The sequence below is a fragment of the Schistocerca gregaria genome, chromosome 6, assembly GCF_023897955.1.
Source record: "Schistocerca gregaria isolate iqSchGreg1 chromosome 6, iqSchGreg1.2, whole genome shotgun sequence".
Classification (NCBI taxonomy): Eukaryota; Metazoa; Arthropoda; class Insecta; order Orthoptera; family Acrididae; genus Schistocerca; species Schistocerca gregaria.
In genome coordinates this window covers 56906833-56920358 of record NC_064925.1, presented here as the reverse complement: position 1 = coordinate 56920358, position 13526 = coordinate 56906833, and the positions used below count along the sequence as shown (strand labels likewise).

Below are 13526 nucleotides of genomic sequence, written 5' to 3'. Positions count from 1 at the left end.
TTTCAGTTTTCTAGTATACAAAGAATAACTTATCAGAATATCAGTTCAGACAGGATTTACACTCTCATAGCACTAGAAACTATAAGCATATTGAGACAACTGAGCGTGGACTATCTTTACCACTAAACAGCTACGAGTTAACCCGCTCGGTTGGCCGTGCGGTCTATCGCACGGCTTTCCGGACGGGAAGGAGCGCCGGTCCCCGGAACGAATCCGTCCGGCGGATTTGTGTCGAGGTCCAGTTAGCCGGCCAGCCTGTGGATGGTTTTTAGGCGGTTTTCCATCTGCCTTGGCGAATGCAGGCTGGTTCCCCTTACTCCGCCTCAGTTACACTATGTCGGCGATTGCTGTGCAAACAAGATATCCACGTTCGCGTATACCACCATTCCTCTACCACTCAAACATAGGGGTTACACTCGTCTAATGTGAGACTTACCCTGGGGGGTCCACCGTGGGCCGAACAGCACAATAACACTGGGTTCGGTGTGTGGCGGCGGAGGGGTGAAGTGGACTGCGGTAGTCGTCGTGGGGTTGTGGACCACTGCGACTGCGCCGGGGACGGAGCCCCTCCATCGTGTCTAGGTCCCCAGTTAACATACAATACACACATATAATACATACAAACAGCTATGAAATGGTGGATATGAAGTTGTTCACTATCCCTAGAATGCGCAGACGTTCCATTGGATTTATTTATGCACAGATTGTGCAGTTGGTTATCCATTAAACCTTTTTACTCAATTAATCAATTTTGTCTACGTGAAAATGGATAGTATAATTTATAGCAGATTCAGCTTTTATGAACTTGATTTTGTTGTGTTTTTAGTTTATGTCTATTGTTGTTTATTTGTAACTTGACGTTGTATATTGCTGTAATAGTTTGAACGACAATAAAATTTTATTTATTATTTATTTATCAAGAAGCTATCACACAGTTATATTAGCATATTTTCTGAAACAACCTATTAGGGATGAAACTACGTACCATTGTTCACGTTTCGGTGCGGTTTCAATTCTCACTCCTTCGCAGTTCTGGAGGTTTATTCTCGAACGTATATTTAATGGGCGGTTGTAGAAATATGTTAACGAGCACCCAACATAGAAGAAGAATCCACTCCAATAGCAGGTCTGGTCAAGGAAACTTTTATCCTCCCATCATGACTAACGAGAGTACACTAGCCACTTGCGAGTCGCGCGTCGCGTCATTCCGTATGCGCGCCACATATGCAGGCAGCTAACCATGGACTGGCCGGGCAATTCGCTACGACGCAACGTGACGTGACCAGAACCCACGGCGGTCTACTTGTGTCTGCAGTGCCACGCCGGGAAAGAGGATGTGGACGCTTCAGAGGTTTGAACTTGATGAGTCCTGTACGACACAGCAACTACAGGCAGATTTTTTTAAGTGGTATGTTTTCGGGATGGAGGAAGTGAGTAGCCTTGAAGTAATCTTTATACGGTTGTGTATCCTTGCCTCAGCTGACCCTCGAGAACCGAATACAAAATGTCCTACACATGGACAGCTTGGTTTAAGCTCTCTTAGCGTGCACGAAGGTGCTCGTATCTAGGCTGGACAGTTATTTAGTTTGTTCTTTGAAAAATGGTTCTGAACACTATGGGACTTAACTTCTTTTGTCATCAGTCCCCTAGAACTTACAACTACTCAAACCTAACTAACCTAAGGACATCACACACATTCATGCCCGACGCAGGATTCGAACGTACGACCGTAGCGGTCGCGCGGTTCCAGACTGCAGCGCCTAGAACCGCTCGGCCACCCCGGCCGGCTTTCTTCTTTCAAAGTGTATTTTGATATACATATGTGCAATAATAACCAAAATTGTATTTTATTGGTTCTTTATTGCTTTTTGGCCTCTTCACTATGTATGCATTTACAAAAAATACACAATGAGAATCGCAAGATTAATTAGATACTGAACAGGTAATGTCATAGCAATGAGTATTTAAAGTTTTACAGAAATAAAAATATGAATATTGTAAGATATTTCATCACGTCATAGAGCCGAGTAGAGGGTCTGAATCAGAGGCTGAGACGGTTCTGCGACCGTGTGGGCTGCAGATTCCTCGACTTGCGCCATAGTGTGGTGGGGTTTCAGGTTCCGTTGGATAGGTCAGGAGTCCACTACACGCAACAAGCGGCTACACGGGTAGCAGGGGTTGTGTGGCGTGGGCTGGGCGGTTTTTTTGGTTAGATGGCCCCGGGCAAGTACAGAAAGGGCAACAGCCTCAAAGGGTGCGGGGCAAAGTCAGGACATGCGGGGACCAAGCAGCAATCGGTATTGTAATTGTAAACTGTCGAAGCTGCGTTTGTAAAGTACCGGAACTTCAAGCACTGATGGAAAACACCGAAGCTGAAGTCGTTATAGGTACAGAAAGCTGGCTGAAGCCAGAGATAAATTCAGCCGAAATTTTTACAAAGGTACAGACGGTGTTTAGAAAGGATAGATTGCATGCAACCGGTGGTGGAGTGTTCGTCGCTGTTAGTAGTAGTTTATGCTGTAGTGAAGTAGAAGTGGATAGTTTCTGTGAATTATTGTGGGTGGAGGTTATACTCAACAACCGAGCTAGGTTAATAATTGGCTCCTTTTACCGACCTCCCAACTCAGCAGCATTAGTGGCACAACAACTGAGAGAAAATTTGGAATACATTTCACATAAATTTTCTCAGCATATTATAGTCTTAGAGGTGGAGATTTCAATTTACCAGATATAGACTGGGACACTCAGATGTTTAGGACGGGTGGTAGGGACAGAGCATCGAGTGATATTATACTGAGTGCACTATCCGAAAATTACCTCGAGCAATTAAACAGAGAACCGACTCGTCGAGACAACATCTTGGACCTACTGATAACAAACAGACTCGAACTTTTCCACTCTGTATGTGCGGAACTGGGAATCAGTGATCATAAGGCCGTTGCAGCATCCCTGAATATGGAAGTTAATAGGAATATTAAAAAAGGGAGGAAGGTTTATCTGTTTTGCAAGAGTAAGAGAAGGCAGATTTCAGACTACCTAACAGATCAAAACGAAAATTTCTGTTCCATCACTGACAATGTGGAGTGTTTATGGAAAAAGTTCAAGGCAATCGTAAAATGCGTTTTAGACAGGTACGTGCCGAGTAAAACTGTGAGGGACGGGAAAAACCCACCGTGGTACAACAACAAAGTTAGGAAACTACTGCGAAAGCAAAGAGAGCTTCACTCCAAGTTTAAGCGCAAGCAAAACCTCTCGGACAAACAGAAGCTAAACGATGTCAAAGTTAGCGTAAGGAGGGCTATGCGTGAAGCGTTCAGTGTAATCGAAAGTAAAATTCTATGTACCGACTTGACAGAAAATCCTAGGAAGTTCTGGTCTTACGTTAAATCAGTAAGTGGCTCGAAACAGCATATCCAGACACTCCGGGATGATGATGGCATTGAAACAGAGGATGACACTCGTAAAGCTGAAATACTAAACACCTTTTTCCAAAGCTGATTCACAGAGGAAGACCGCACTGCAGTTCCTTTTCTAAATCCTCACACAAACGAAAAAATGGCTGAAATCGAAATAAGGGTCCAAGGAATAGAAAAACAACTGGAATCAGTCAACAGAGGAAAGTCCACTGGGCCTGACGGGATACCAATTCGATTCTACACAGAGTACGCGAAAGAACTTGCCCCCCTTCTAACAGCCGTGTACCGCAAGTCTCTAGAGCAACGCAAGGTTCCAAATGATTGGAAAAGAGCACAGGTACTCTCAGTCTTCAAGAAGGGTCGTCGAGCAGATGCGCAAAACTATAGACCTATATCTCTGACGTCGATCTGTTGTAGAATTTTAGAACATGTTTTTTGCTCGAGTATCATGTCGTTTTTGGAAACCCAGTATCTACTCTGTAGGAATCAACATGGATTCCGGAAACAGCGATCGTGTGAGACCCTACTCGCTTTATATGTTCATGAGACCCAGAAAATATTAGATACAGGCTCTCAGGTAGACGCTATTTTTCTTGATTTCCGCAAGGCGTTCGATACAGTTCCGACCAGCTGTGTGGCTGCATTGAAGAGTTTTTAGCAAACAGAACACAGCATGTTGTTATCAATGTAGAGACGTTTAAAGATGTCAAAGTAACCTCTGGCGTGCCACAGGGGAGTGTTATGGGACCATTGCTTTTCACAATACATATATAAATGACCCAGTAGTGTCGGAAGTTCCATGCGGCTTTTCGCGGATGATGCTGTAGTATACAGAGAAGTTACAGCATTAGAAAATTGTAGCGAAATGCAGGAAGATCTGCAGCTGGTAGGCACTTGGTGCAGGGAGTGGCAACTGACCCTTAACATAGACAAATGTAATGTATTGCGAATACATAGAAAGAAGGATCCTTTATTGTATGATTATATGATAGCAGAACAAACACTGGTAACAGTTACTTCTGTAAAATATCTGGGAGTATGCGTGCGGAACGATTTGAAGTGGAATGATCATATAAAATTAACTGTTGGTAAGGCGGGTACCATGTTGAGATTCATTGGGAGAGTCCTTAGAAAATGTAATCCATCAACAAAGGAGGTGGCTTACAAAACACTCGTTCGACCTATACTCGAGTATTGCTCATCAGTGTGGGATCCGTACCAGGTCGGGTTGACGGAGGAGGTAGAGAAGATCCAAAGAAGAGCGGCGCGTTTCGTCACAGGGTTATTTGGTAAGCGTGGTAGCGTTACGGAGATGTTTAACAAACTCAAGTGGCAGACTCTGCAAGAGAGGCGCTCTCCATCGGGGTGTAGCTTGCTCGCGATGTTTCGAGAGGGTGCGTTTCTGGATGAGGTATCGAATATATTGCCTCCCCCCACTTATTCCTCCAGAGGAGATCACGAATGTAAAATTAGAGAGATTAGAGCGCGCACGGAGGCTTTCAGACAGTTGTTCTTTCCGCGAACCATACGCGACTGGAACAGGAAAGGGAGGTAATGACAGTGGCACGTTAAGTGCCCTCCGCCACACACCGTTGGGTGGCTTGCGGAGTATAAATGTATATGTAGATGTAGAAATAGTACAACCGTAATAGTTCATTCACTAGTTTTATACTATTTTCTTTGTATGAGTGTCTTGATGTAAAGATGCAATAATTCTGTAAATTACTGATACCATATTGAATTAGTTTGCTGTTTGGTCTCAGATGGTACCTATTCCTCGTCCCGGAGAATGGTGTAATTTTTTCTTTGTAAAGGTCTGTCTTCATCACAGAAATATAAAATTCAGAATTAGTGGTTACAAATAGAGATCTGTTACAAATAAAGAGGCAGTGGTATAACAACATAAGTTGAGTTAGCTGAAGCTCTTTGTACAGCAGACCTAGCGATATACAAGGAAAATAAAAATACTAACATACTAAGAGCCTTGTATATTCTGAAGTAAATATGAAGGTCAGTCTGTACATCTAGGTACATCGTAAGTGGTGGTAACGGCCTGGGTGCGTCCTATATTCTTACTAATAACTGAGGCCAATAAGAGGACACTAACGCTGGGGTAGATGAGTAACCAGTATCGTAAATTCAGTAGTTAGAATGCAGTATGCATAGTCATTAATAAGAATTATTCCATACCACAAAAAGAGCGTCTGGCAATAAAACATGAACTGACATAACACGTAGAAATAAAATGTATACTTCAAACCCATATGAACGGGATAAAGATCATTAACTGGAAGCTGCTAGCCTAGCAAAGTAATTAGCACATAATTGTGTAAAAAATCTTGGTAGTCGACGACACATTCGGGCTGGAATGTTAGTGGCGCCACCACGTGGGCTTCCTGTGAGAAGTTATTGTTTTCCCTGTGGCGGAGCTAGCGGAGGAAGACCCAATCTCGTCGCCGCTGGAGGCCGGCGCTCGCGACCGCAACTGAAGCTGGTGAGGCGAGGGATGCTGCTCGAAACTAGCAGGTTTCTGAATGCAGCAAAACAAGCAGTCCAGTTAAATTCATTCCGTTTATTCTGCAGTACTCCCCGCTACCGATTTCTATTTACGTAAATTTCCATTTCTTTCAACAGCTTCAGTACGTTGTGACCGACTTCGTGCACAAAGGTAAGGAGAGGTGGGCCGCAGGCAGGCAGGCAGCTGTGCCAACAATCGTCGTAGGAAAGCTGGACAGGGGCAGAAACGACCACTAGACAGGATATTTACCTGACCTTTGTTTCTCCTAGTGCATGAAGACTCGTTATGAATAACGCAGCAAGACGTGGAGTCCAGCTCATAAAACAGCAACAAGGATGAGGCTCTCTGAACTAAGTGCTAATGGTGGTCTCAGAAGCACCTCTAGGCGGCATCTGAATACCGTCGTGTAGCGAAGTGGTTGGGAGCGCGGCTGCCGCCAGAAGTCTCGTATCGCGGTGGCAGGAGGCGCTCATGGCACGGATACCTTTTATATTTTTTTTAGTACATTTAATTCCCTCCCCTTAGGGGGGAGAGAGGGCTATTCTAGTGCTTGCATTGCACTTTTTGGCCATAGCAGGTTTTACAATATTATTTTTCCTTTTAATACAATTTAAAGTGCTTGCTGAAAGATGCTTTTTACATTTTTTTGCACTTTTAAGGTGATCATTTACAATAAACATTTGGTATTACAATAAATAATTTACATGGTTATATCTTAATTTAACAATGAATATAATAATAGAATATAGGAGGAGAGAAGATAAGAGGAGAGGTTTTTGAAGTTACAGATCAAGCTGTACACATTAACATATGATAATATATAATTATGATTATTCACATTGTTGTGTGTAGTGTTACTGTAAGTAATTTGCGTGAGATATATCTTATTTTAACAATATCTACAACAATAGAGTGTAGTAGAAGAGAAGAGATCAGGAGAGGTTTTTAAGTGAGAGTGAAAGACGCAAACATTAACATATGATAATATCCACTCCTGGAAATGGAAAAAAGAACACATTGACACCGGTGTGTCAGACCCACCATACTTGCTCCGTACACTGCGAGAGGGCTGTACAAGCAATGATCACACGCACGGCACAGCGGACACACCAGGAACCGCGGTGTTGGCCGTCGAATGGCGCTAGCTGCGCAGCATTTGTGCACCGCCGCCGTCAGTGTCAGCCAGTTTGCCGTGGCATACGGAGCTCCATCGCAGTCTTTAACACTGGTAGCATGCCGCGACAGCGTGGACGTGAACCGTATGTGCAGTTGACGGACTTTGAGCGAGGGCGTATAGTGGGCATGCGGGAGGCCGGGTGGACATACCGCCGAATTGCTCAACACGTGGGGCGTGAGGACTCCACACTACATCAATGTTGTCGCCAGTGGTCGGCGGAAGGTGCACTTGCCCGTCGACCTGGGACCGGACCGCAGCGACGCACGGATGCACGCCAAGACCGTAGGATCCTACGCAGTGCCGTAGGGGACCGCACCGCCACTTCCCTGCAAATTAGGGACACTGTTGCTTCTGGGGTATCGGCGAGGACCATTCGCAACCGTCTCCATGAAGCTGGGCTACGGTCCCGCACACCGTTAGGCCGTCTTCCGCTCACGCCCCAACATCGTGCAGCCCGCCTCCAGTGGTGTCGCGACAGGCGTGAATGGAGGGATGAATGGAGACGTGTCGTCTTCAGCGATGAGAGTCGCTTCTGCTTTGGTGGCAACGATGGTCGTATGCGTGTTTGGCGCCGTGCAGGTGAGCGCCACAATCAGGACTGCATACGACCGAGGCACACAGGGCCAACACCCGGCATCATGGTGTGGGGAGCGATCTCCTACACTGGCCGTACACCTCCGGTGATCGTCGAGGGGACACTGAATAGTGCACGGTACATCCAAACCGTCATCGAACCCATCGTTCTACCATTCCTAGACCGGCAAGGGAACTTGCTGTTCCAACAGGACAATGCACGTCCGCATGTATCCCGTGCCACCCAACGTGCTCTAGAAGGTGTAAGTCAACTACCCTGGCCAGCAAGATCTCCGGATCTGTCCCCCATAAAGCATGTTTGGGACTGGATGAAGCGTCGTCTGACGCGGTCTGCACGTCCAGCACGAACGCTGGTCCAACTGAGGCGCCAGGTGGAAATGGCATGGCAAGCCGTTCCACAGGACTACATCCAGCATCTCTACGATCGTCTCCATGGGAGAATAGCAGCGTGCATTGCTGCGAAAGGTGGATATACACTGTACTAGTGCCGACATTGTTCATGCTCTGTTGCCTGTGTCTATGTGCCTGTGGTTTTGTCAGTGTGATCATGTGATGTATCTGAACCCAGGAATGTGCCAATAAAGTTTCCCCTTCCTGGGACAATGAATTCACGGTGTTCTTATTTCAATTTCCAGGAGTGTATGTATGAGCGAAGTTTCTACGGCTGCCGCCGCCTCTCGCATCCCAATCTCAATCGTTCACGGTCATTCCACTCTCCTTCATAAAGACCTGTCGCCTCCATTGCTTCGTTGACGTCGTCATTCCAGCATCTCGCAGGTCTACCGCGCTTTCTTCTTTGATGAAGAGTCCATTGCCATACCCGTTTTGCCATCTTGTGTCTGGCATACGCTGTAAGTGACCATACTAGAGTAGGCGACTCCTTTCTATGTAGTCTAGGATTTGACATTCATAATCTCTCTGATCCTATCATTTATAATATGGTCATGTCTAGAGTATCCACAACTCCGTCTCCAGAAATCCATCTCGATAGCCAGCAGGCGGTCTTTCCGCCTCTGTGTTAGTTCCCACAACTCTGCACCATATGTTGCGATACTTTCAATAATTGTGTGGTAGATGGTATGTTTTGTTCTGCGCGTTATATTTTTGTTCCAGAGAATACCATTTTGTTGTTTTATAGCTCGCTTGCCCTGGCCTATTTTATTGTTTACATTATCCATACTTCTACCATTTGACGACAGTGTCACTCCCAAGTACTTAAAATTATGACATCCTTTAACAGTATCAGAACTGAGATGTAAGTCGTTAACAGTATTTTCTCCCACTTTCAGATATTCTGTTTTAGATACTTTTATGACAAGACCCCATTTTTCATATTCTTCTTTTAATTTGTGGAGCACGTAATTTGCATCTTCCTCATCTCGAGCTACTAACACTTGGTCGTCAGTAAAAAACAGAGTGAACAAGATCTCGTCGTCTATAGGGACATAGTTGATTTCTCACTTTAACCATTGCTGTGCAACCTTGGGGAGTCTGACAGCTTTCACATAGCTGGGTGAGACACCATTATCAATTATACTTGTCCATAGCGTGTTCTGTGGACTGTTTCATAAGCTTTCTGGAGGTCTACAAAGACAAGGTGGGTTGTAAGGCCCCTTGCTGTCCTTTCCTCCACTAGGTTTTTGAGGGTAAATACTCCATCAGTACAGGAGCGACCAGATCTGAATCCATTTTGATCTTCAGATTCAGTTATTTCTTCCTCTATCCTCTTTTTTAGGATACGGCCATAGACTCTCGCCATGGATGGCATCACACTAATACCACGATAATTTGCACAATTCCTCCTGTTGCCCTTCTTAAATATTGACGTCATTGTTGGCTTTTTCCACTCCTTTGGGGCTTCGTCACCTCTAAGGCATTTGTCAGAAATCACTGCCAATATCTAAAAGAGATTTGACGATGCTGCTTCAACCAGTTCTACATAAATTAATCCTGGACCTTCGGATTACAAAGTTAAAACTCTACCCCCATGCTACAAGGCCATTCATTTTTTTTTTTACTTTTTATGTCATGGAGGGGATGTATCAGTAAAAAGGATATTCTGTATTTTTTAAATTTTGTTTTGTAGGCATTATAATCATATAGAAAGTAATTGATTGTTCGATACACAAAGAAACCAAACGAACTTCTCAGAGCGACAACCAGTGAGCTGATAGATCCGACCAACAGAGTGACTATAAGTAATTTACGTATATAGAACCGGCAAAGAACATACAAATGTCGTTCAATACTTACCGTATTACAACCTGTACATAATTGTAAAATGGAATTCGCATTCGAAGCGTTTAAGAGAAACAATAGTACAGAATCACACACATTATCTATTTATATTCGTACCAAGTCAGTGTGAGCTCGGTAAAAACATGGCGTCCTCGGCTGTCAGCCAATCAGCGATGCTGTCACCATTGGCCACTCTCTCCCTCTATATAGGCTCTCTAGGAGCCACTGGGAGCGTGGCTCTGCGTACGCGCAACCATTGGATGCGCCAGACCCCGCATGACCTCTGTCGGCGTCTGACGGAAACTTGCAATTCCTCGGCCAACTTTATGACGCCAGTAGGGCGATACCACACAATAATAATCCTTTTAGCGCCTAATGCAACACCATCATGTTATTCTCTATATTTCCTGTCACATGTTTCCCTTTATCCAAATGCGTATCGAATGTGCTTTCATTTTGGCTGTATGTGTGTTCTCTAAAACGACTTTAAAATCCTTCCCGTGTGACCAATAAAAAATTTACCACAGTGTTGCCAGCTGATCCTGTAAATATCAGATACTAAATACTTATTGCTGTTCAAAAAATGGTTGAAATGGCTCTGAGCACTATGGGACTTAACTACTGAGGTCATCAGTCCCCTAGCAGTTAGAACTACTTAAACCTAACTAATCCAAGGATATCACACACATCCATGCGCGAGGCAGGATTCGAACCTGCGACGTAGCGGTCGCGCGGTTGCAGACTGTAGCGCCTAGAACCACTCGGCCACCCCGGGCGGCCTTGTTGCTGTTGTTGGCAACTTTGTGGTGTAGCCTAGAAGCGGCTGTACCTTTCGTTTGATGTGGATTTGAGGCATGGATTTTATTTCTATATATTGCATGTCAGTCATGCTTTTTTGCCAGACGATTTTTTGGCCGTATGAAATAATTTCAATTAATGACTATGCATACTGCATTTTAACTACGTTAACTATTAAATTTATGTTATTGGTTACTCATGTGTCCTTGCATTAATGGTCTCTCCTGGCCTCAGGTATTTCTATAAGTACGGAGCACACCCAGGCCATTAGCAACAATTAATATGTACCTAGATATATTGATGCTGATACTTACATCAGAATATTTTTATGGTATATATCGTTGGAATGCATGGCTGTTAATCATGTTAATATTTTTTATTTTCTTGTGTGTCACTAGACCTGTTGTAGAAATTGCCTCAGGTAATGTAACTTAGGTTCCTACAGCAAATATTTGCTATTTGTAACAAATCTGACGATGGAAACCAATAACCGCTAATTGCACAATTTATCTGATCAAGACAGAACGTTACAAATAAAGTGCCCTAACATGATCGTCGACTCATTTCCATGTCTTTATATCTTTACCTGATCGGGCGCTGTTGAACACAGTCAAAGGTACGTTTGCCCTCATCAAATTCATCGTCATCCGTTGTTGCCGTATCCATAATAGGGGGTGGTGCACATCGGCAACTGCTCCATTTCAGTATTCAGAATAGGGTGTGTCACGAACACTAAGGCGGTACATGACTTAGATAAAATTCCATCGTTCAGCTACATCCTTATTCCGTAGTACCAGTAGTTGGGTTTGTGCAACCAAGGGTTCGATGTTGTATTGCCTAGAAGGACCGCGTAATAATTGCCTATATTTGACTCGATGCGTTCCAGTCTAATTAATCAAATTAATATTGAGTTTGATAATGTTATAAACCTCTGTATAAAGTAATTTTACATTAACCTGCATCTCTGTCGTTATTACGTTTTCTTAAGTGCGTCAATTTCTGCATCGTACATGACGCTGGGGTCTACTTTCATTCAAGTGATCTCTATGAGTCTCCCCTTTCTGTTGTAGTAACCTACATATAAAAGGCAATGTCCCAATTGAATGACTCATTCACTGACTCATCATTACCCAGCTCAAACCATTAAGTGTAGAAACTTGAAAGATGCAGAAGATTTTGATCTATGAAGGTGACGTTTAAGAACGTCCTTTCGATATTCCATCCCTGAGGGGATGAAACAGGACACGAACTTTTTTCTAAATATTACGCTATTAAAGCAATTTTGAAGATAGAACTACGAAAACTGGTACCTTTAGAAATAAAGAAACACGTGTCTCACCATTATTTTTTTTTTAAATCAACAATTAAGAGGGTAAAACAGTGAATTAAATTTTTTGAAAATAAATCACTATTAAAGAATTATAAAGCATTTTTAAAGCTACATCTATGAACATTTAAAAAAATACGTGTGTCAGTGTTTAGGAAATTCACCACCTGAAGGAGTGAAACATGGGGCTGAAAAGTTTTATGAAATTATTTTATTGTGAAAGCATTTTGAAAGCTATACCTATGAAAATTTGTATTTGGCTCTCCGTTAGATACAAAAAATATGTTTCGCTGTTTTTGAAAATTCTGCCTTAAGAGGTTAAAGTAGGGGTTGAAAACCTTCTTGAAAATATTTCATTGTAAAAGCATTTTAAAAGCTAAATCACTGAAAACTGGTATCTGAATTCTCGGTTGGAAATGAAAAAATTACATCTCACTGTTTTTGGAAATGCGGCCCCTAAGACGATGAAATAGGGCCTGACTCATTAATTGAAACATCATCACCCAACCTGAACCGCTAAGGACAGAAACTTGAAATTTGAAAAGGGTGTGTATCTTATACTGTAGGAACTGTCCGATTCTAAAGAGATAGAATAGGGGAAGAAAAACTTTTTGAAAATATTTCGTTAATAAGGCAGTTTTGAAGCTAGCACAACGAACGTTGGTATTTGATTTCTCAGGGATAAACAAAAAAGTACGTGTTTCAGCATGTTTGGAAATTCAGTACCAGGCGTTAAAATAAAAGTGAAAGTTTTTTTGAGGTAACTCATTATTAGATAACTACTAAAGCATATTTATAGGTGCCTCTATGAGAATTGGTATTTAACGTCTTCGTTCGAAGTAAAAAAGATAGGCATTTCAGTGTTTTTAGAAATTGAACACCCTAAAGGAGTGAAATAGGGGACCAAAATTTTTAAGAAATATTTCGTTATATTAAAAACTTTTTAAAGTTCGATCTATGCTAATTAGTATTTCATTTTGAAGAGGAGTATCGTGTATCGACACATGCATTACAAACATTCATACATAAAGTCAGGAGAATATCCTAGAAACTTGTATAGATTTCCATGGACTAGGCTAAAACGCCCCAAATAGAAAGCAATACCACAGTCTAATACGTACAGTCTCGTCACAACCCGGTGCGAAAGTTGTGCCGTTTGACGGCTGGTGCGACATTAGCACTCCAAGCGGTCAGAAAGCAGACAGTTCCGTGCGTCGTAAGGACAATGTTTTTAATTATTGTTATACTCAATTAACGAAATTATTGTTATGTCTTGTTTCTACGCATTAGTAAATTACCAGGAGACATCAAATATCGTGAAATAAATATTTAAAACAGCCATTCTCACTAATTCAATGGTATAAACTACAGCTTACTCATGAAGAGATACTGTATAATTGCATCTTACTCCACTGAACGCAAGAGAACATAAACACCTATTTGATGCATGAGAGGCAC

At 42.9% G+C, this 13526-nt stretch overlaps 1 protein-coding gene across 2 annotated transcripts in view; it reads left to right on the top strand.

The window, feature by feature from the left end:
• Positions 1–13526, top strand: part of LOC126277924 (protein croquemort-like) — a 705530-nt gene that overhangs the window by 334866 nt on the left and 357138 nt on the right. The window lies entirely within an intron of this gene.